The sequence below is a fragment of the Crinia signifera genome, chromosome 19 (assembly GCF_055691185.1).
Source record: "Crinia signifera chromosome 19, ASM5569118v1, whole genome shotgun sequence".
NCBI classification, from domain to species: Eukaryota; Metazoa; Chordata; class Amphibia; order Anura; family Myobatrachidae; genus Crinia; species Crinia signifera.
Window position 1 is genome coordinate 44,983,907 of NC_139226.1, and position 25,729 is coordinate 45,009,635.

The 25,729-nt window shown below is 38.3% G+C and overlaps 1 protein-coding gene across 1 annotated transcript in view; it reads right to left on the reverse strand.

Moving 5' to 3' along the window:
• Positions 1-25,248, reverse strand: part of LOC146042465 (netrin-1-like) — a 109,429-nt gene extending 84,181 nt beyond the window's left edge. The window contains exon 1 of the mRNA XM_083162457.1: positions 24,982-25,248. The gene's annotated coding sequence lies outside the window, so the exon portion shown is untranslated. The remainder of the gene's footprint in view (positions 1-24,981) is intronic.
• Between the last annotated feature and the right edge of the window lie 481 nt (positions 25,249-25,729).

The window sequence follows — 25,729 nt, forward strand, 5'->3', positions numbered from 1 at the left end:
ACTACGTCGCGCTGGGACAGGTGAGTATGGTTTCCTTCCACAGCTTCCCAAATGGATTTCTTCGGACTACGGACCGCTGACGCCGTCGCCGACAGGGATGCCGACATGGATACAGACGCCGACACGGACCAGGACATCAGGACCAGGGCTACCTACGGGCTCAAGATAGGTAAGTATCAGTATGTATGTGTTATGTATGTATTAAACTTTTATTTTTCACGTGTGTCAGTGTGTTTATTTAACTCTTTCTTTTACTGTGGCACTACAAGACCCAGCGGGCCCTTTAATGCCCCGCAGGCTGGGACTTGTGGTTCTCCAAGTCCCAGCTTGTGGGGGAGGCTTGCTGGGACTCATAGTTCACCAGTAAAAGACAATGGTTTTTATTCTATTTTTTACACCATACCATCAGCTCGATGCCCACCGCCCAGGGGCATCGAGGACAGCACCAGGCTTCAGCCTGGTCAGGTAAGTCCTGGAGGGGGGGGACCCCTTTATTGGGGGGGTCCCCACTCCCCCAGGGCCCCTGGCCAGGCTGACTGGTCGGTAGGGAGAATGTTTTGGCCGCGGGACCTTATATTATAAGTGTCCCCCGGCTGTGACATTACCCTGCTGGCTTGTTTGGTCTGGGGCTGGTTCTTAAAATACGGGGGACCCCTAGTCATTTTGTCCCCCGTATTTTGGGAACCAGCCCCGGACCTGGAGCCTGGGGCTGGTTGTAAAAAATCAGGGAACCCCTATTTGTCGGGTTTCCTGATTTTTTTAATACCAGCCCCGGCTCCTTCAGCCTGGTGCTGGTTACGGCAGTGGGGGGGGACCCCATGCCCTTTTTTTTTTAACGTGTAAGGGCTACCCCTTTCCCACTGCCGAAAAAACGGCTCTTACACGTTAAAAACACTGCTTTTTACACGGGTAACAAAAACCGGTATTTGTTACCCGTGTAAAGCAACCTGGAGCTTTCCCACTGCAGCTCTAGCCGTTTAAAAAGGCTAAAAAAACGGCATTTACACGTGTAAAGCCTGCAGTGGGAAAGGGGCATTAGTAATATGCGCATGCACAAGGTAACCCTGCAAATTAAGCCAGCAATGGATAGCCATCGCTGGATGTTAGCAAAAAGATTGACAGCTCATGGCTGTTTGTGGGTGGCAAATCCAGCATTTTCTTGGAGTGCCCCGAAAACCAGAGGTTTGTCTGGCAGTTGGGAGGGAGGGCCGATAACACCAGCAGCGGCCTCTATCTCCCCATGGCTTTTACGAGTAAGTATAGACTTACTTGGAAGCTGAGATCCAGGGGAAAACCATTAGATTGTGAATGGTTTTCCCCCTGTGTGCATGGCTGTGAAGATTCGTAGCCCAGCGATCAAATCTGAATTAGGCCCCAAAACATACCAACTGTTCAAGACTAATAAGGATCACTACCCTAATACAATCATACTTCAGTTATGATAGACAAACAATAAACAAAAATACTTTAATGAAAGTTATACAGGAACCTACTTGAATGAAATAGTCTCCATCTTCATAACTCAAAATCCTTTAACAGGCCAGAAAAAATGTATTATACAGTAGTTTACATTTCAACATATTTGGCTAAGTAAAATAAACTGAATGACTTGTTTAAGATGTTATTGGAATTCCCTTAAAAACCTGTTCTGTTGGCAATAGATGAGAACATTTTTAAATCTGAATGAGCTGAACACCTGTTCAGTTCGTGAGAGTGCAGTATCAGATGATAATGGTAAAATATACCGTACACCATATTGAGGAGGATTGCACACATTATATTATGGAAGTAAAGGAGCCATCACTAAATGTTTTAAGCAATTGATTTCAAATGTCTACCAATTTATTTTTTCACATTAACATGTGTCAATGGGGGTTATTTTGGTTCACTCTTTCTGACAAAATCCTTCTTAGATGGACAAAACCATGTCTACTGCAGGGGGGAGATGTAAAATGTGCAGAGAGAATTAGATTTGGGTGAGTTATTTTGTTTCTATGAAAGGAAAATATGGACTGCTTTATTTTTACACTGCAATATAGATCTCACTTTGAAGTAAAACCCCAACCAAATCTGATTCTCTCTGCACAAGTAACATCTGCCCCACCCGACATGGTTTTGTCCATCCAAAAAGGAATTTGTCAGAAAGAGTGAACCAAAATAACCCCCGATGTGCTCTATGGAGTTTATTAACTTAGATGGGAGTTCTATTTCATATGGGATATTTCTATGGGATCACCAATCGTAATCTACTTTTTTATATACTGTAGCACCTAGAAGATACTACATAAAATCTGATTGGTTATGCATAATCCCATCTGAAATAGAACTCCCCTCTTAGTAAATACACCCCTATGTGTAAGGTCCAACTACCAGATTCCAATGCCTAGAAACAAAAACATAAAATGTATAAGTACTCCTAAATCAATTCACTTCTTAAGTACAGTATAAAGTCATACAAATTGCAAATAAACAAAATGAGTTAAAAAGACTAAACAAATGTTAATACCCCAAAAAAATATTTTGTAATAAACTGACTTATTTTTATTCTAGAATGCAATTCTAACCTTGCTAAAATATTACCGTATATACTCCAGTATAAGTCGACCCGAATATAAGCCGAGGCACCTAATTTTACAACAAAAAACTGGGAAAACTTATTGACTCAAGTGGGACCATCACTCGAGTATAAGCCGAGGGGGGCTTTTTCAGCATAAAAAATGTTCTGAAAAAGTAGGCTTATACTCGAGTATATATGGTATATGTTGCATTTAACTTGACATATTGTTCAGCTTGACAAGAAATCATACCAGATCCTTACATTAACGGCTGGGTATATTATATAATACTCAAATGCGGTCTCCTTCGTGAGTTTAAGACTTTACATTTTTGTGACCACTTATCTTTCAATATGTTGAGAGAGTTAGAGGGAGGGAGAGAGAAAGAGGGACAGTGTGAGAAAGAAAGAGCGTGAGAGAGAAAGAGAGCGAGAGACTATATGAGATTTTGTTTGAATAGACAAGGAGAATGGAGATTAATGCACACTTTATGTGAAGTGATTAACAATATATTGCATTACTATAGACATTAAGGTAATCCATTTTAATTTTGCTTAAAAAAAAAATTCAGGGCAACATGAAAAATCAATTTGTGATATTTCCTACGGTTTTGTGCAATGATCCAGAAATCCTTGTCGGAGAAAGATGAGATATTTTTCCTGTGGTCTGTGGTTTTCTACTGAAGATTTTAGGGAACCATACCAAAGACGGAATTTGAATAATTGTATTTTTTTAAACACTGGTTTTCTCATTTTGATTCAATATACATACAATAAAACTATTCTTTTTTTAAAATAAATGTGTTTGTTTTATAATGAGTTAAAAAAAAACTAGCATTAATTTGTGCTACGCAAAATATTTCAGGCTCTTGAATACAGACACCACATCCCTCCCTAGAAACCTGTCCCTAAAATGTTGAAATTAATTGCAGTTCGTGGTTTTTCCAAGGAATTTATTTCCTTGACAAGCAAAGAAAATCCCCCTGTTCTCCGTGTGATGAAGCTGTCTGTGTTTATTTTAAAAAGCCTCATGCATGTAAAATGTTATCAGTTGGAAGAATCCAAAATCCTACTTTTTTTTAACTTAAATTTCATGCACTTATGTGAACATGTTTTCTTTGTGTAGCAGATGTTGTCGCCAGTAAAGATATGAGTGAATAAAATGAAATAGGCATTACAAAAAAAAAAAAAAATCTATACTAAATATTGAATATGCTTTATTTTATAATATAAGTTAGTTTGTTACATACAGGATAAATGTTACATTTTTTAGGTTGAAATTAACATTTATTAAATTTTAAATCAAAATAAAATTGTATTGGAATATAGGCAAACATTGTAAATATGAAGTTAAGCAAAATAGTAAGAATTTGTCATTTAGTTAGAATAAGGTAACATTGATTTATTACTGTTTTTATTATTATTTTTATCATTTTTTTTACATTATGCGTCTTTTAGTTTGCAATAAATTAAAAGCAAATATTTTTTTTTGCCCAATTCTCTTTCAGATTTTTCCGGTTCATGCACACAAATGTAAAACATCTCCTTCATATTATATTTTCAAACTAATGGAGTTTGAAAACTCTTCAAACATGTGAATGAAGTGCTATTGTAAACAATTTACTTTAACAGTAAATTGGTGGAAGAAGTGATATCTCTTATATGGTCCATACATGGTGTTTCAGGAACAGGATAACATGCATGGTTTACCATTCTTAAAACACATCCTGCACACATCTCTTTCAACACCTACATCAGTGGTTCCCAAACTGTGCGCCATGGCTCCCTAGGGTGCTTTGGGACACATGCAGGGGTGCCCTGGGTTGGTAGACCAGGACCAACTCAAATTATTAATGGTTAATTATTTATAAGCAAAACCAGTGCTGGTGGCTGCCAATCATAAAATGTGTACAAACAGAAGCAATTCCTGCCCTTTTCCACATATCTAACCCTAAGAATCGCATATAAATCATATCTAATTAAAATAAATTTGGCCTAGGGGTGCCGTGAAAAAAATTCTTATACTCTAGGGTGCCGTGATTAAAATAAGATTGGGAACCCCTGACCTACATATCACAAGGGGACATTTTTAAGATGGGAGTTGTATTTCACATGGTATGTTGCTGTGGGCAACCAATCACAATCTACTTTTTATTTATTTTGCACCTTCTAGAACGGGGGTGGCCAAACCGGTCCTCGAGATCTACCAATGGTCCACAGCTGTAGTCATTACTAACTGTCACATTTTCAAACATGCTGCATTCATTCCTACTATAGATCCACAGGTTGCCTGGAAAATATGAACTGTTGGTAGATCTTGAGGACAGGTTTGGCCACCCCTGTTCTAGAAGATAATATATAGTATCTGATTGGTTGCCCATCTTAGTAAATTTCACCCACAGTGTTTATTTCAGGGTGATTTATAAAGAATTTTTTTTTGTCTTCCAACATTTGTTACTCAATATTAAGATCTAGAAAATACAAAGTCACACTAGTAATATTGGTCTTTTAACAATAATCAACAAATGAGACTATCAAATAAAAAAAAAAATTAATTCTAAAATTACCAGAATTGTAAACACAAATAAACAGTGATACCAGAGTTTTGGGCCCTACACACATAGCGATGTGTGTAGGACCACCTAGCTATGCTAGGTCGGGCTGTGCTGCGCCGCTATCGCATAGCACACAGAGCTGACAGCCCACACACAGAGCGAGCTGTCAGATCTGTGTGCTAAGCGAGCAGACAGCGTCAGTGTTCTCTGGTGGGAGAACCCTGCCGATGCCGAGATTGATGGACACTGTCCATCAATCTCGGCCAGCGATAAAGACGCGCGGGGACGCGCACTGCTGCCAATATAGCCCCCACACATACGCAGATGTGAGGGCATTTGCTAAGCGACTTTGCCAAACTAAGCAAAATCGCTTAGAAAATACCTTAATATCGGCATGTGTGTAGGCCGTATTACAGTATGTTTAAAACTATAATTGTATAGTTCCTGGATTGCTAGACAATTATTTGTCAGATATATTCGAAGGCTTTGCCACATATTGCCCAAGAGAGGCAACGCCTAGGCATTTACAAAGGATGCACTACTTACTGTAGTGTTTGCCCATGCACCTATACAAACTCTTCCTTTTTATTTGTTTTAGTCTATCTTTTTTGTTTTATTATGTGCGTCTGTCTCTTTCTTCCCATGTGTGCCTTACCACCCAACCCATTGTGGGTGTCACCCATTGTTACTCATCATATTTGTTCCCACTCCTATTTTTTCCATTCTATTCCTACACACCACTACACTTCTTACACTACACATTTGAGTATTACTCAATGAAGTGAATGAGGGAGTATTACTCCCTCATTCACTCATTCACTTCTGACCTCATAGGGCAGGGGTGGGGAACCTTTTTTGTGCCAAGGGCCAATTTTTATGGTGGAGAAATCCTTCGGGGGCCATATATAAAAATGAATCTTACAAATTGTCCTGCTGCAGCCGTCCCACGCTCCGGCAGCTGCCGCTGAATAGGACTGATAGTCTTTGGTTGCTGTTAATTAAGAGGAATCTCGCAAGAACTACCAACCTCTCGCAAGAAGTCCCCTGTACTTGACTCATGGCAGAGCTGCAGGGTGGGTAGGAGGGCCACTCAGACCGGCTATGGGGGCCGCATACGGCCCCCGGGCCTGAGGTTCCCCACCACTGTCATAGGGGGATATTCGATCTCCCGCCGCTATTCCCGAGGGGGGAAATAGCGGTGGAACCCTATTCAATGCTGTCTTTCCCGACAGCATTGGACAGGGATCTCTGCAGAACTTGCCCGACTTTACAAAGTAGTCAGGCACATTCTGCCGAGAGCGGCTTAGAATCGTTGAGCTCCCGACCGTAGCTCAATGATTTGTGGCAGTTTATCATGGAAACGCCCCCTTCTCGGCACTCAGAAGGCGGCACATTGAATCCCGCCTGCCAAATCAGTGTTGAGCCGGCAAAGAGCCGAACAGGATCACGGCTGTCAGGCCAGCCTGACAGTCTTGACCCTGCATTGAATATAACCCATAATCTCTTTATTTCCTTGTATTCTGTCTTACAGTATGTTGTGAAGGTGGCTGCCATTTAGAAGCAAAGAGGACAACCAGAATTGTAATCCTACCCAAAACCATGTACTGTAACCCAGCAGCAAAAGTGAGTGACCCTCCAGTTGCTGTAGGACTACACATTGGAGCATGGCCTTTTACAATTTTGCTATTTTTGATGGAATGTGTAGTTCAACATCAGCTGGATGGCCACTTCTTACCAGTCCCTGAACTAACCTCACTTAAGGATGGCTAGTAAGTACAATTTATTTGATCGTAAAATTGTGAGGAGGAAATGATTCTGCACTGATGTTTGTCACTATGTTGTGTTTTTACCACTCTGGAGAATGCGACATTAGAACATCAGTGACGGTGCCCATTTTGGTACTTGTTTAGTTTCACGGCGGCAGATGCGATATCGCACGCGATTTCATCCGATTTTGTACCTGTTCATAACTCCACTTTCCACTACGCATGGAGCTCACTCTATATAGTGTGGCGAGCACAGCGAGCCACCGAGCCCGAAGCGTGGCTTGCGTAGCGAGCCCCGCGAGGGGACGCGGATTAATTTACATGTATTCCGCGGCCCCTTGTGGGGCTCGCTGCACTTGCCATGGAATACATGTAAAGTAATCGTCGTCCCCTCGCGGGGCTCGCTACACTCGCCATGCTGAGGGCTCGGGCCTGAAGCCATTGTAATTGGTGAGTAGCCAGCACAATTCACCGTGACATGCTTGGACCTCTCTACATACGTGTGACAGAAACTTGTCACGGCTAGTAACTATGGCATCAAAATATGAAAGGCAGAGTCTGTAAGCCAGCCACAGGCAGGTAGAGGGTGCCCCATGGCCCCCAAAGTGCAAATTTTACTGAGCAGGTGGAGGTAGACGCCATACCTTACTCTGCCTGTAGCGAAATATAGTAAACCATTGCTAAATGTAGTTATGATTCACAATTGATATCGTTTTTACAGTATAGATAATCTTAAAACATATTTTTCATACCAGCCCAAAACACATAAGGTTTTGATTTCACAGAGATGAAATCCAAATAATATATTCCTCATGTGATGAGTTAAGGAAGGGGCATAGGAGGTCTGCATTATACCATGCCAGCTTCACAGGAAAATCTGACTAATAGGAATGTTTTTATTTGCTTTCATTACTTTCATTATGATAAACCTTTCATTACTAACTTTTATTTATTTATTACGTTATTTATATAGCGCACACATAATCCACAGCGCTTTACAGAGAATATTTGAACATTCACATCAGTCCCTGCCCCAGTGGAGTTTACAATCTATATTCCCTACAACACACACACATAAACTCTTGGGTTAATTTTGTTGGAAGCCAATTTACCTACCAGTATTTTTGGGGGGATTGTGGGTGGCGTACCCGGTGTAAACCCACACAAGTACGGGGAGAATAATATGCAAACTCTGCACAGTGGGAATCGAACCCATGACCTCAGCTCTGCGAGGCTGCAATGCTAACCAGAGGCAGAACTACAGTACCACTGGTGAAGCTGATGCATTGCATCGGGGCCCCTAAGGACTAAAGGGCCCACTGCTGCTACCCACTGTTATGTGGCGTATTGAGAAATTGGGCTGGAGTGGAGGAGGGGGGGGGGGGCGCCAATATTATATTTTTGTACCTGAGCCAACCACTCACAAGTTTTGACACTGATGCTAACCATTACACCGTCCGTGTAATAATAATAATAAAATTAGAAGGCACAGAGCATATTTGTCCTCCAGTCACACACATTACAATCACGTCACAATATGATGTTACTGTCTGCCTGCGCAATGTTACAGTGGCGTAAGTTTGTACCAGTTGCCCGGAGGCAAGATTAATATTGGTGACCCCTCCCCCTCACACACACACAACCTTACATTTTACATTATATATATATATTCTGAAATGTATGTGCTCTATATATATTTAGAGAGAGGGGTAGAGAGATAGAAAGAGAGAACACATATTTCAGAACTCCCTTACAATAGAGATATTGACGGTTTTCACTTAACTGATTTAAACTTGCAGGGGAGGAGAGGTGCCCCCTTGGGAGCAGGAGCCCGGCGGCAGATGACTCCATTGCCTCTCAGAGTTCTGCCTCTGCAATGTTACAATCTGTAGGCTTGTAATTCATGACATTGTTAATGACTAATGTCAAAACAACATATAAAAATATTGCCTGATATTACATTTAGGTTTCCTCTTGATATGTTTTACTAGTGTTTTATTTTTTACTTAAATGCTGCTTGTAACATTAATGTTTCATTTATTGTTTTATGTCCTGGAAATTATTTTGTGAACTTGAAGGTTGGGAAGGTCAAACTTGCTGGTGACGATTTTCTAAAAACTTCACTAAGCTTCCTGTGGTTGGCCTGATGCTTGGGGCTGGTCAGTCGTTAAAAGTACAACAATCTAATAAATTAATATCTGATGATCTTGTTTTTTGCTAAAATTTGTATAATGTATTAATTTTAATTGTCATTAAAAATATTTTACGTTTGCACATTCAAAAGTGTTTTTGTATATGTGCTTGGAATAATATGAGGTTAGATATGTATGACCAGATCTTCCACTTGTGCTGCTGACAATTTGCCTAATTCAGTAAGGATAACAAAGCAAGTTTATTCTCTAATGGGCAAAATATGTCCACTGCAGGTAGGGAAAATATAACATATGCAGAGAGAGATATTTTGGGGTAGGGTGCGATCAAACTGAAATCTAAATTGCAGTGTAAAAATAAAGCAGTCAGTATTTACCCTGCACAGAAACAATATAACTCAGACAAATCTAAAGACCCATACACACTGGGCGACTTTGAGCTGAAAGTCGCTCAAAACAACAGGTTTGAGCGGCTTTCAGTTCAAAGCCGCCCAGTGTGTATGGCCCGGCAATGAGCGGTGAGCGCTGCTGCACGCTCCCGCATCCTTGCTGGGAAAGCCGCTCATCTGCAGAGCGCTATCTGCTTTTCATAGCGCTCCGCTATGCAATGCCTTCCTCACCCCCTCCGTCGGCGCCGGGCAGGGGGAAAGACGCTTAGTGTGTATGCACTGAGCGGCTTTCCCCACAGCGATGATAGTCATCATCGCTGTCCATACACGCTGGGCATAGTCGCCCAGTGTGTATGGACCTATTCTCTCTCTGCCCATGTTATATTTGCCCCACCTGCAGTGCACATGGTTTTGTCCATTTAAGAAATATTTTAGTTTTGATCCATGCCGAATGAAGCCAAATTTCCCATTCTTTTCTGCAAAGATCTTTTTTTCACACATTTCAGTAGGCCCCACCAATGATACATTTCTCTGCTAAAAATGGTACATTACAGTGATTATTGTTTTTTTTTTACGGTCAATCCAATTAGGTGTCGTTAATACAGTAGCTTCCAAAAAAATTGCTATCTCAGGCAAATAAACTTAGAATCCATGATAAGTTTGACCGATGCGTCTTCACTGTTACAAAATGTGAGAAAAAGGGTAATTATTATCAGGGATTCATTGTTCCTCAGTGGGTCCTGAAAATAGTCACGATAAGTGGTGACATCAGGCTTATGACTTATACGGGGAAGAAATAGTCTATGGTAAATTTCCACTAGTATTTGAATTCCCCAAACACTGTTGGTTGCATATTCAGCCAAATATACACAAAATTGGTCACAATGATGAATGGTACAAAAATAAAGCATTTTTTGTTTTGTCACCTCTCTGTAATATCTGGAATAAATGACCCCCAGATGATAACACAAACAAAAAAAAACCTGTTTATTACGTTCCTAGATGCTTCCTGTTTCAATGTTTTTTTCTTTTATGTTTTCGAATTGACAGATTCACTGCTGATATTTTGTATTTAATCAAACCACAACATAACATACACAATATATTTTTTTTTTGTAAATAAAAAAAATTATCTGTTTTTCTTAAAAGAAGGAAAATCCTGTAATCTGAACTCGCTATTATTCCCCAAAAACCACTGTCCGTGCATTAATGTACTTCCCCAGTTTTATTTTAATCCTCGCTCACACGCCAAGTAAGAGATGTCAAAAGATAGTATTGAATGTCTGCCAGCTACCTACTGCGACCCACGTTTTATCAGAAACACTATACTGTACGTACCAGGCGTCAGAGTGCCACTGCAGTCAGAGCAGCCAAGGATTCCTCAGCCCCTTACGAAAGCAGCTTTCAAATTATACATGCTAGAACTTTTGGTGGTTCTACAGCGAATTTGCTATTCCATCCTTGCATACAAATTGGAAACCAAGAGTACCGGAAAAAAACATGTGCTGATGTATTTGTGTGGATTGTATCACAGTCTTTCTGCTTTCTCCTGCCATTACACAGTTAGGGACTTGTTAGAGGAAATCATAAAACCAACACACGAAGCTTTGTATTCTGGGCATCTATGTGTGTGGCACTACGGCACTATGGAAGTTTAAAGCCGGCATATGGACTGTGTTTATGAAGCTGATAATTTCAGTGCTTTGACAATCATGAAGAGGTTAACCTTTGAACAGTCACAGTCTTTTAGCCTGGGCCATTTTTCTTGCTTTCTTAGTTGTTGGCTCCTCTGGAATTCACTTGTTGGACTCGATTGTCTGTTTCTCTGGAATTGTCTGATCTCTCTGGATAGTTCAGCGCAAACCTCCGCTCACCCCATTTTATCTTTCTTCCTTATAATATATTTGATCTCTTTATCTAATAACCACTCAGCTCATGCTTCTTAGCAGGGTGGGTGCATTGTATCCACATATGAAAGAATAATCTGTATTTTCTGCACAGCGCAAGGGAAAGTCAGGGGTAGAGGGGAAAAAAAACCCCCACAAACAAATCTCTAAAAACTGTAACTTAAAAACAAGGAGGCGTTTAATATAAAATTGCACTAACCAACTCTTTGCTATCCTGAACGATTTTTTAGACAGCATGTGCTCGAATTTACGGAACAGTTAAATTTTACAGTACAATTTTTTTTTGGGGGGGGGGGGGGGTGGCTTCTTTTTTTCTCGCTATAACACTTTTCCAGCTTGTTACATATATTAATAGAAAACATATATATAAAATGATATATTGAGAACCTTATTAATTGTTGACATTATTTATTTATTAACAGTTTCTCATATAGCGCACACATATTCCGCAGCGCTTTACAGAGAATATTTGAACATTCACATCAGTCCCTGCCCCAGTGGAGCTTACAATCTATATTACCTACCACGTATAATTTGTTGAGAGCCAATTCACCTACCAGTATATTTTTCGATTGTGGGAGGAAACCGGAGTACCCGGAGGAAACCCACGCAAGCACGGACAGAACATACAAACTCCTCACAGTTAGGGCCATGGTGGGAATCAAACCCATGACCTCAGCGCTGTGAGGCAGTAATGCTAACCATTACCACATCCAATACAACAATTCATCTAATACAGATACTATCTTAAGACGCTATCAGTGTACTAGTTATATTGTGGGAATAAGCATTATGTTATGATAAACAGATGAGTTCCCCCAACATGCATTGTAGTCCGTGGTCTGTCATCTGTGAACTCATTTTGCTCAAGCAGAATAGGTAGCAATGACTCTTTGTCTGAGCTGTTTTGCCACCCTGTAGCCAGTTATTTATATTCACGCAAACCTGGTTCCCCTGAAGATCGTTTAAATGCAGGGATTTTATCAGTATATACATGATGTCTGTGATTTAATCTATTTGGAGGTCAAAGAGTAGTCAGGTCGCAGAAACTGGAAGCATATACAGAAAGTAATGTAAGAAGCCTTTTGATGTTCTGTCAGCCCATCAAGGATGAATGAATTGCATACAAAAGTATTTTTATTGCCCTATCTCTAGAATGAGGATAGTGTACTGAAACCGATATAAAACGAAAAAAGTTACCTTCAGGTCCTGAACATTCACTATTTATGATTTTCTGTATGTTGAATCCAAACTTGTGTCTTATGTATGTTTTAGGTAATTACATTATAAGCTTCATTAGGGCATTGACTGATGTTTCTGTATAATACCACAGTATAAAAGTACAGAATATGATAATGCTACATAGAAAAATAATAATACTATATTTATTAACAGGACTTATAATGTTACCGATTGTAAAATGACCATTTAAATGTCAGGTTGAGTGGATATTCTAAATACCGTATGTCATATTCAGTTTCCAGGGAGGGAGAACGATGATAATGTTGACCTGCCTACCCCACTTTTCCCTAGTTTTGGAGTGGATCAGATTTCTATATACAAAATGTGCATCACTATTAGGAGGCCAATCCCACGTCTAGGATCATCAGGATTAGGCAAACCAATCCCAGGGCATTTTTTTCAAACCCGGGAGTTGGAATTGAAAAATTCCTGGATTGGCTTCCCTAATAAAAAAAACAATGCCCTGGCTGCCTGCATATTTTATACATGAGTGGGTGCGACTGGGAGCAAGATGGGCTGTGCGGCTGGGAATCGGGCAGTGCAGCCAAGAACAAGGTGGACGATGCAGCTGGGAGGCAGGCGGTGCGGCTGAGACCGAGGCAGGTGGACGTGGGTTGCAACCACGGCCTGCGCAGTGTGACCTCTGACCATGTCACACTGAGCAGAGCCGCACAGCTAGGGATGGGAGAAGCCGGGCAGCATCTGAATCCAAAAATCCTGGGATTAGAAACTCCACTCCCAGGATTGATATCCCAGCAAACTTTGTGCCACATTCTGGGATCCCGCCGGTCCCGATCCAGAGTCCAGATGATTGGCCACCCTACTCAGAATTCTGGGATTTCAGACCAGAAATATCAGGATTCTGTATTGTAGCCTCCAATCCCAGGATTTTCATGATTAAGTGGTGCATGTGCATATTTGTTTTTTTGGCTGGTCAACAACAATGAGCACTACAGACTGTCCGGCTGTGCAGCAGTGCGCTGCATGATGTCACGCTACGCAGGCTCACAGCAGCCCACCCCTTTAGCTTACCCACCACCACCTGCCATCATTCCAGAGAGTCCTATTCCAGACCGAGCCGCGTGGTGGACTGGTGGGGTGTGACACTAGAGATTGTCAGTGCCAGTCACACTAATGGCAGCTGCCCATGCTGTATCCACTGGCCAGAAAATTGAAAGTGTTCTTTTTTTCCTGAGGGCCTGTGCTACAGGGCCATGACTTTTATTTTTTTTCCTGTGGGGCCATGAAAGATTTATTTTATTGACCAACTCAGTCCAAGATATCCCAAAAATCCAGGGTTTTAAGAAAATGACCTGGTATTGGCTTTCACAATCACTATTAACAGAGTATCGGTGCTTTTTATTATATCGGTCTTGCACAAAGTATCACACAGACTAGTAGTAAGCAGTGTGCAAATAATAATCATGTAGTGCAGACATATAGACACAACAACTACACATGCACAGTTTTGCTTTGACCAATGCTCTAATGCTTACACAGCATGGTTACATCAATTGGATTATTAGTCATTTGTAGATGTTTTTGTCAATCTAGAATGTTCTTTTAACAGCACTGAGTAATTGTCTTCCTCTGTCTTGTGCAGACTACATATGTTCATCATTCTGTATTATTCTGATATGGGATGATGATGGTATAGATCAGTTATACTTCAGAGCCTGGATTGGGCAGCCATCAGCAAGGGAGCTGGGGTGCTAGTGAGTGGTAGATTGCCCTGTGCTTCTACACTGCAGTACTGACTTATTTATTCACTCTAAGGGGTATGCAATCTGCCGCCGCTATTTCTGACGTGGGAAATAGCGGTGGCTCCCTATTTAATGCTGTCTTTAGCGACAGCATTGAAGCAGGATCATGGCAGAACGGGCCCGACTTTAGAAGCTGTCAGGCCTGTTCTGCCGATAACGGCCATGGATTGTCGCAATCCCACCCTTTTCACGACCACGCCCCCTTTGCGATGATCGACAGGTGGGACATTGAGTCCCGCCTGTTGTTCTGCATTCGATCAGACCTCAAACGGGCCAGGATCACGGCTGTAGGGAGGGATCGACATCCTTGATCCTGGATTGCATACCCCCTAAGAAACTGCAAAGTACAGAGTAGACTACCTGCCTGCCAGCTCATTTGTGTGTAGTTCACCCCCCTTAAAGCACCTGAGCCTACAGGGGCACCAGTATAGTGAGCCTGAACAGCTCCAATAGTTTTATCAGTGGTAGCCCTCTAAAAGTCAAAAGGAACACACAATAATCTATCTGGCAAATTGAATGAATGCATTTAATCAATGAACGATACTTTCACCTGTAATAACACATCAGCAGTCCTTTGAAACCAGAATTCGAAATTATAGTAAACAAATATAAAAACAAACCAGGTAGAAGCAGACGTGAAGGACTGGAAGGCCCAGGCATGCCTTTTGCCCATCTCTGCAGTATACGCCACTCTTCACCTACAATAGTTTACTACGGTATCAAATATTTACACACATGCTCTGTTAACTACAATGGCAGCTACTAGTTGAAATGAATATGACGTCACTAGAGGAGTGGTAGCTTTCCTATTGCATTAATGTCAAGCAATTATCAGTCTTGTAATCTAGTGGAAATCGCTAACAACTGGTAATCATCAAGTACTCAGTAGACAGAAGTCTATTTATTGCAGAGCAATTCTTGGCTGCAACACAGAAATAAATTATCATATAAATTGCACTGTATTTTACCCAACAAAATGATTTTAACCCTTTTCAACAGAACTTTCTGTATACCACTTACTGTCGACTATAAATTATGCACACTCAATTAAAATGTACAAGAGTATCCAGCCTGCACGATTTATCACTCATCAACACTCAAAGTTAAGGATCATTTATTACAACTTAGTGCTTTGTTATTCAATTATTTTTTATTGTCAGCTGACAATGAAAAGGGAATAATAAAATTGTTGGAAATTAACAATGTTTAAAGGCATACTAAATAAACCCAAGGACTTTTAATCCTGCTTAGTCGTGCTTAGTACAGGGGAATCCCTAAGAGAACCACAGTTTATTCTATTTTCTGTACAGATTATTATAAGAAAATTTAACTTTGTGAAACTTTAATACCTAAAAATCAAGAATATCTGATTAAATCAACCGGTTGAGTAGCAATTATTACATAATAGGTGCAGAAAAAAATGTAAAAAAACAACAACACAGCCAAAGCAAATAACCTATGATGAAAAATATGCTTGATATTAAAGAGGGAGAGAGAGAGAGAGAGAGAGAGAGAGAGAGAGAGAGAGAGAGAGAGAGAGAGAGAGAGAGAGAGACCCAAATGGCATGTAAATTAATAGAAGTTGGGTGCAATTGCAAAATCGATGGTTATTTGTTGGTGCACAAAATGAAAATTAAGTCCAGCAACAAATTCGATTGGCAGCTAGACATGATGTATCTTTGTTATAATATTTAAAATAGTATTATCACTGAGCTAATTAAAATTAGATTATGACCTGATCTATTACACATAAACACAAAGTGCAAAAAAAATCACATAGAAACTTGCTTTGAAATAAATTTATCAGGCACCATTTTTCACTGTAAAATATAAATATTAACAGTCGTCCAATAAAACAACTGGATCTTTAGAATGACCCTATCCCTTTTTTGGTAAGCAGTAATATTGAATATTGTAGAAATCATTAAATATCCCTGCCCAAATCTTTAAGATTCATAAACGGTAAAAAACAAATATTGAATTTTTTTAAATGCATTCACAGTAGGAATCCATTAATAATTAGATCAAGTATAATTGTATAAGTGTAATGGTAGGCAGAAGTAAATTAAAGTTGGTCTATTCCATTATATGATTTAACTGCATTTGTGGACTGATATGCTCAGGCGCCATCACAAGAGTTAGCAAACATCATGACGATTTCGGAAATTCTAAAAGTTATTTAGCAAATTCCTAAGCTCAGAGCAGATCAATTATTTTCTACAGTAAAGACATACAGCTGGAGAATATTTTTGTGTTTCTGTTACAAACATATATTGTAGTGTGAATGATCCATACATCATACTGACACACTGCGTGTTAGGCATGCCATTTGTGAGATGTCATTTTCCAAGCTATTTTGTTGTGGGATCATACCACTTGCCAGACGAGGAAAAAGTTGTTCAATGGTAATGTTTTTTTAATCATTGCCACCTTGTGTGATATTGTATTTCATCTATTTTTATGTTGTCGGCAATCAGCTCCATATTCCCTCATCCATAAGTTTTTTACATTAAGATACTTATATCCATGTATAACCTGCTGTAACCTTTTATTCCCCTATATCATTTAAAAAAAAAATATTTTCCATGGCACAAATCTTCCCAAGTGTTCATGTCGGACATCATAATCACTTTTTATGTTGTATACTGGATTTCACTCCTAATATACAGTAAGTGTTTGATGTTCTCCCAATCCTCTGAACTGGGCCTCTGCATCCTTGGCTTTCAAGATCAATTCACCGTGTTTTTTTATTTAAAAAAAAAAACAATATACATCTCAGGGATAAGCTCGTCTGACAAAAGACATAAAATTCTTAACTCCTTCCATTTTATTCTAAACAATATAACGCACAATTGCAACAAGTTCCTTGCATAAGGAAATCCAATGTAATTATAAAATTCATTGTATATTTGAGGAGACTGTGAAAGATAAACACTACTTTTTTTTATTCTCCAAGAAAACCATTATAGCAATTATATTTGGAACACATTATCGTTGACATAGCTAAGAAAACTGTACTACAGTGTTCCGACCAATGATACAATACAGTCTTGTACAAACACAACATACAAAGTAAACTTAGACCAATTAGTTTTATTTTGAGCTTGAGGTTGCTTTTTAAATTACGAGAATGTAAAAATTCAGCCAAGTTCTCACTAGGTGTTCCAAGTATAAAACAACTGTATTATGTTTACTTTTTAATTCAAAGGATTTGCAAGAAGTGACCCATATTCTGCTGACATCTGGGGAATGCCACTTCTATGACTGTTTATATTTTTACATGCTTTATAAATGGAACAAAAATAAAAAAAAATAGCTTCACGGGTCACCGACTAGGAAGCTGTCATTTTTGAATTCTGTCATACTGTTATATACCATATAAAAAGAAAGTTTGAATAGTGAACCTATTTATTTCTTAACATGCTTAGCTCTAGGATCTGAGGGTTGTTTTGTGGGCTGGTGAATTTTTAAAAGATCAAAGAATTTATACTACGGGAATAACAAACATAATAAGACTATACACAACCAGACAGAGCAATTATATTTACATAGGGAAAATAGTTATATTCGCCATCTGGAGGCAGTTTTGAACTTCACAAATCCTTTTATGAATAAACATTGGACTATACTGTGCATGTATGTATGTATGTATGTTTATATCATTGTATTTACATTTACCCAACTTTTAAACATGAGTGGCTGTCTAACATTGGGTTTAAGTCATTAAACATTTCCTATACAGGTTTAAAGTATTCTAATTAATGTATATATCCTTTTTTAGAACAAAAAATTTACATTAAAAAAAAAGTTTGAAGTTGCATAAAAGTTTGCTGACTTATCTTCAGCTCATTAAATGTTTGATCGGTGGTGTAGAGGGAGCGAAGACTGTTAATCTAATTGTAAAAATAACCCCTGTTGACATTTGTATTCCTCTTTTTACATACACGGATTGTCCCATAGACAGATAAGGAATCCCTACTGCTACGCTGTCCTGATTAAACAGATATTCAGGTTTCCACAATGTAGCAGAAATCAGATCCTTTGTGTAATTGATTAACCCAGAAAACAGTACATGATACTAATCTTAGCGTTTTAGAGTCTAATTGAGGGGAAACGACCTGTGAAGATAGCCAATTATTCGCACTGTGAGGAATTGTTCTATATGTAGAAAACAAAACACATTGTGAATACCCCAAATAATTAGTTACTTGGGTCAAAAATAAAATGTTTTTTTTTCTTATCAGTTTTGAGTGAAAGAGAATACACATAAAAAAATAAATAAAAAGTAGGTCACCAACACCATGAATGCTGGAATGTTAGGCTAAACTAACATTTTACATTTTTACATTTTTTTTAAATTAATTTGTAAAAATGTTTTAAAATGCATTGGTTATAACTTGCTTATAAATATTCAAAAAAGGTTGCCTAAGACATGTCCTTTCGATTGCATGATGTCCTACTATGTGCTTGTGGTGTTATTGTGTATTATATGTAGTTTTTATTGATTTTTTTTTTATATATATTATAGAATACGCCACAAAGCACTCATACTATATAGGAAAAAAAAAAAACACAATATAGCAGGTCCACTTAATGACCCCAATAACCCATCTCTGTCAAATATTGCTATTCCTCATTCAATTTCTATGCATGGTATTTCTACAAGAAAAAGTTTCTGTTTTTCAGTTTTTTTATGACCATTGATTGCATTCATTTTATTTATTCCTTAAATTTTGTTTTATATCAGAGAAGCCACATTTGGTTTTCAATCAATTGGTAAACCACAACAGTGCCAACATTCCCTCCCAATATTTGGCACCATATGTGAAAAGGCACATCAACAACCGTGGAACTCAGTTAAGCAGTGTTAGTACATAACACTAGCCATAAAATCTGTAGAAAGACATTCTTTATTCAGTGAACAATTATATACTTTAACTTCAACATTAGTGTAACATTAATAATCAAAAACTTGGTATTATATTATTTTACACATTCTATTGGTTTAATACTGTAGGTCCTGAATGCTGTTAGTACTCAAAGCAAAACATTGTATGGATTGATACTTTATGTAGTAATTTACAAATGCTTAGATCAATAAGGCTCACAAGCTCAGGTTGGTAAAGAAACATATATTTAGTTGAATCCAAGGTTTTACTGTTTTTTTTAACACCAAACTATAATCAATTAATTAAATAATTCAAGTTCAAGATGTACAATTATTATTATTTGTTGTCCTTAATTACTCTGTGCCATTAATACTAGCGCAAAATATGGCTTAATTAAACAGTAAATGATTAACTTGAATCCTGTTATACCAGATCCAACTTGAAACTTTATGCAGAAGAACATAAACTTTCTGAATTCATGTATGTACAGTAAGTTGCGTTCAGAAAGTAAAAAAAAAAAAAAAAAGAATGGCTGGGATTATGTCTGTACAGCATCAGCTCTCATTTACCAGTACTATGGATGCTTGACGAATGATTGTAATTTCTGTACAATAAGTGTTTCCTGACCTGTTGTGTTACCGCGCACAGATTGACGTTAATATGTTTTATATGCATGCTATTCTCTTAGAACTCCCCCAGAGCCGTTTGAATCGGAACATTTTTTATGCATTTATAGTAAGTTATATTAATAATAAATAGTTTTATAGCGATGATTCTGAGTGGAAATAAATGAATAGAAGAGAACATTTTGCGATGGTACGTTATGGTACAATAAACACAAATCTATAAGTAATAAATAATTTACTTGCTATTTATATCACATCTTGTTCTATTCGTAATACATTTCCCCATTTTCACCTTGACGCCATTGGATTCTGATTAAATAGTTGTAGGCTGGTCTTGTTGATTTCACAACAATATTGAGCAATTAACCCTACATTGTAGCATAGGTAACCCAAATCAGGTGGTAAAAACCCACTCTCTATAGATCTGATCTTTCTGGCCGAGGTTGGTAAATTAGGTAAGTACGTAGACGACTCAGTAGATAACCTGATAAATGAATACTGTGCCAATACAATCTACTCCAGGGGAGAATAACATGCATATACAACATTACTGCCAATCAGAGCACAGTAAAACATTATATTATTATCTATTTCATTAATATTATTGACCATGGCGTATAACTATCTTTCCACTGCCATAATGGTTTCTATTGATGCCAAAAGTGATCTTATTTGTAAATAAATTCCTTTCTCTTCCACTTATCCATGATGAAGATAGAAACTTTCGTCCCACCCAAGTCTATAGTATGTAAACGTAATTCTTAAATATCTCAAGAGCAGGAGGAAGTAATTGTTAGAATTTCTTTTCTACTGAAATCCGTAGATGTTGCTGGCCTAAAACTTTACTGTTTTGCTTTGGCATTTTATACGTTGATCCCTCTATTAACCTCTTGGCTGGCTTCTGATATCTGTATAATACATTATTATTGTATACCAATAATGATAGAGACTTCTGGGAGCAGGCTATTTTCATTGGGATCAGACACCTTGCAGAGCTGCCCAGGCAGCCTATGAATAAATAATTTCTGTTGCTTTCTCTGTTAAAGACCAATGCCCTGGTGTAACATGTTTCTGTTTCAAAGAATCAATGCTGGAGTTACAAAACTAGGATGTTAAAGGTTTGGAAAAGATTGGCAAGCTTTAAAAAAAAGGCTGGAAAACGTTGACTTCAGAAGTGGCTGCCCTTTTATAGTACTGTACATTTTCTCAGGCAGAAAACTAATGTGAGGACAGGCAAAAGACATTTATATGCAGGAAAACAACCATTTCTGAGATCCCTTTCAGTGTTACCAAGTTACGGAACATTGTCCTGAGAGAACGACTGTGAAATCACGGTGTAACTGGGTGTGCTTCACAGAACCACTACGCAAAACCAGAGCACATCTTTAGAAGCATTCTCCTAAATAATGTATTCTGTTTTGCACCACTGGCTGCTTATGCTGCTTTGCATCACTTATTTTGAATCGTATATCCGCTACCGTGGTGCACATTAAAATAACTGCATGTGAACTAGGCGAGTGGCAAGTTACCATGAAATGAGAGATTAATACATACAACGTGTCAAGGAAAATGTTAAAATGGGCATTCTACGGGACTCATTCTTTGGCATCAATCGTGGGTTATTCCGTGGAGCTGTGCACTGCATTGATTACACCCTATCTACGTGCAACACAGAATGTTGTAGAAGAGGGGCGGTCATCGTGATGTTTACGTGGCAATATTTTCATACCGAAACTTAGATCATTTGATTTGTTTTTTTATTAATTTTAAGATGATAAAATATATTTTTTCTCTGCTTTTATATTTATTTTTATTATATTATACAATACCTTAAGTATACACATCCTTAAAAATCAACTATCTATTTATCTATCTATCTTATATCGTTCTATATATCTCTCATCTATCTATGTCTCAATCTATCTCTATCAATCTATCTTTTCATCTATTGATCTATACAGAACTCTGGGAGGCAATGGAGTCATCTGCCTCCGGGCTTCTACTCCAAAGGGGGCACCTCTCCTCCCCTGTGAGTTTGAATCAGTTAATTGAAAGCCATTGATATCTCTTCTGTGGCTGAGATCTGAAATATATATATATATATGTGTGTGTGTGTGTTCTCTATCTATTTATCTATCCATCTATCCATCCATCTATCTAGCTATATATCATTGCCTGAAGATGATGTGTGAATAAAACATTGAAACGTTGCAGTTAATGTATTTGCTGTTACCTCCGGTTATTTAAGTGCCACCGCTACACATATATATATATATATATATATATATATATATATATATATATATATATATATATATATATATATATGAGAGAGATTACTGTATAAGGTTGTTTGTGTGTGTGTGTGTGGGGGGGGATATATATCTTGCCTCTTAGCAACTGGGATGTACTTACCCCACTGGATCTATATATCTTTCATCTATCTATCTCTCTATTTATCTATTGATCTACTTCTATAAGCTTGCGAGCAGGGCCCTCATACCTTTGACTGTCTATAAATATAGTTTGTTGTATCACTGTCTCCTATTCCGTATTCCTACGGAATATGCTGCGCTATATAAGAAACTTTTAATAAATAAATCTATATCGCTCATCTATCTATCTATTTATCTATATATCTATCTTTCTGTCTGTCTGTCTAGACACACACACATAGAATTTTGTTTTAAAGAGTACTGGTTGAATATTTTGACATACAAAATAAGGGCTCTTGCAGAAGCTGTCAGAACACATTCCCAGACCACTGCTGTACTCTGTATACTACTCAGTAATAATTTATATCCCCCTTACATACACATGTACTGAATATAGCCCAGTGATCTGCCACCCTGCTGCTGTAATGGCTCAGCAAAAACATCTTCCTAGCACTTCTCGTTCACAACAACTCTGTTTGAGTAGGCAGCGGTACAAGCTCTTCAAACACCAGTCTGGTGACTGTTTAGCAGGATTCTCTCTTTGAAGCTGAGATTCTACCACTCTATTGCAGTTAATATGTAAACTAGTCAGACTAGTCAGATCAAGCTGTCTAAAACCTTTAGACTTAGAGGAAAGGATTAACAAAGTTTTACTGCAATTCAAAAATGTGTCCATGTTTGGGGGGAAAAAAAAACATTTTAAATAAATGATGATATTGTGCCATCGACTCAATTACAGAAATCCATAGGGATATTCAAGATATGTTGACAAATAAGACACCTGCTCGTTAGTGAAGATGCCCTTAAGTACCGGAAGCTTTGCTGTGATTATATATTGTTGTGTGGTGTAAATAACAAGAAGTTAAAATAAGAAATGTTGGCTTTTTGGATGGATGTACATAAAATATACACTCTGGTATTAATAAAAGAACTAAATATTTTGGTACTTATGAGTTATCCGGGCGTCCGATTTTTAAATCGGGTCGGATCGGGACATCGCATCGCATCGCATGCGACCATCGGATGCGATGCGATGACCCGATTTTTCCATAGGAATCAATGTTAAAATGGACTGAGTCCATTTTAACATGGAATTCAATGGGAAAATCGGGTCCTTTTCATACCCCTACTATCCAAGTGGGCATGGAGTTGGATATAAACCTGTGGCGAGCGCAGCGAGCCACCGAGCCCGAAGCGTGGCGAGCGTAGCGAGCCCCGCGAGGGGACACGGAATACCGTCCCCTCGCGGGGCTCGCTTCGCTCGCCACGCTTCGGGCTCGGTGGCTCGCTACGCTCGCCACAGATTTATATCCAACTCCATGCCCACTTGGATAGTAGGGGTATGAAAAGGACCCCTTTTTCCCATTGAATTCCATGTTAAAATGGACTCAGTCCATTTTAACATTGATTCTATGGAAAAATCGGGTCATCGCATCCGATGGTCGGATGCGATGCGATGCGATGCGATATCGCATCGCATCGCATCTGATTGTATGCCTTAACTTAAGGCATACAATCAAAAAATCGGGAGCCCGGATAACTCACAAGTACCAATATTTTTAATTGGCCAATTCAAAAATAAAAATAAATAAACAGTTAGACGCTATGCTTATATCTGTGGCCCACACATAATATATATACAAGCACAGCACTAAAAGTACCATAATATCAATGCTACATTTAATGGTGCTATAGCCGTATATGTTTTTTTTTTTTTAAATGAATGATTACATAAGCATTTGTTTTAATAAATTCCATGATTTGAACCTGATGTCCAGTGCTATATGTTAAATAAATAAGGTTGACAAATGTGCACGTGAAAGCAATGTTGTCAGGGCAGCTGTATTTGTCAGTGATGATATAAAACTTATTGGCCACAATACTGCAACTCTGCAGACCTACATTCACGTTAGATTAATGGCCTATGATTTGCATTGTTATTTTCATTATTACCATTATTAATAGTGTTAAATACAGATAAAGAAAAGTCACTGTACATTGCCCCTCGCCTTCAGAATGATTAATAACTTCATAATATTTAGTTTCCAAACATATATACACAGTATATATATATATATATATATATATATATATATATATACACAGTATGTCTTTGTGTATATATATATATATATATATAGAGAGAGAGAGAGAGAGAGAGAGAGAGAGAGAGAGAGAGAGAGAGAGAGAGAGGGATGGAGTTAAATATATACAGTATATCTATCTATATATCTATATATATACACATATATAGAGATAGATACAGTAGATAGATAGATAGAAAGAAAGATAGATAGATAGATAGATAGATAGATAGATAGATAGATAGATAGATAGATAGATAGAGATATATATTCACACACATAGTATACCGTATATGTTTAAAAAAAAAGTCATATACTGTACTCCTATAGGCCGGCAAAAGAATAAAATCAGTGAATGCCTTAATTGTTATTAAGCGGTTCACGGTTCGTTCTTCAAGCTCACACTTCTGTGGATCATTATATTTAGCACAGTTTGAATACAGAGAATACAGTTTTCTCCAGCCCACAGTCACTTGGTAAAGGGAGCGCACACAAAAAGTGGATGGAATTTAGACACGAAGGAGTTAATTGCTACAGGCAGGAAAAGGTTTAACAAATAAACACAGTTATAAGTATATGCCTGGAAGCAAACATCATCACAAAGCCGTATCTGTCACTTACCATTTTGTTGACATCTGCTTTCATTGAAGTGTCCAATTTTAGTGGGTTTTAATTTTCTCTCATTTGGTTTAAATCACCCATAGCTCTGTTATGACTTAGGACAGAAAGTTTTCCTGGCTCCTCCACTCCATCTCTAGAAGTGTGTCAAACACAGCCTAGGCATTGAATGGATGGTTAATGTGTACAGACCTCAAGTGTGTATTCCTGCCCTATACAGAAATGCCTGGAGAGCTCAACCTATTTAGGAGGGTTTGTTTTTTATTTGATAGTGGGGTTGGATGGTAGCACCATTCAGAGACACAAAGTAGTGACATCACAGGGGGGAATGGGTGGAGTTACAGCAGTGTGTGTCTGTGCAAGGGGGGGGGGGGTGTAGTGAGAGAGGGAGACAGATGGGGAACACTAGCATAGGTGATGGTTTTGTAAATATACTGTTGGGAGAATGAGCTCATGTCAGTTTCATAATCCCCAGTCGACTAAACCATATGCCTGTGAGTCCAGACATTGTTAATCTTATTTGCATGTATTTTTGCTCTAACAGCCAATAGTTTAATTCCGATAACTGTTTGATGACGTCACAATCTACAGACTTTTGTATCCATGGTTCTTTTAAATATTTATAAAACTTAATCAAATGTATATCTATAACCTGGAAGTAATAGGAATAGTTCTGCATAAAAGGGCATTAGCCCCTGTATGTGCATGTACTTATAAGTTACTTATTCAAAATTAAATGGTGACACAAACT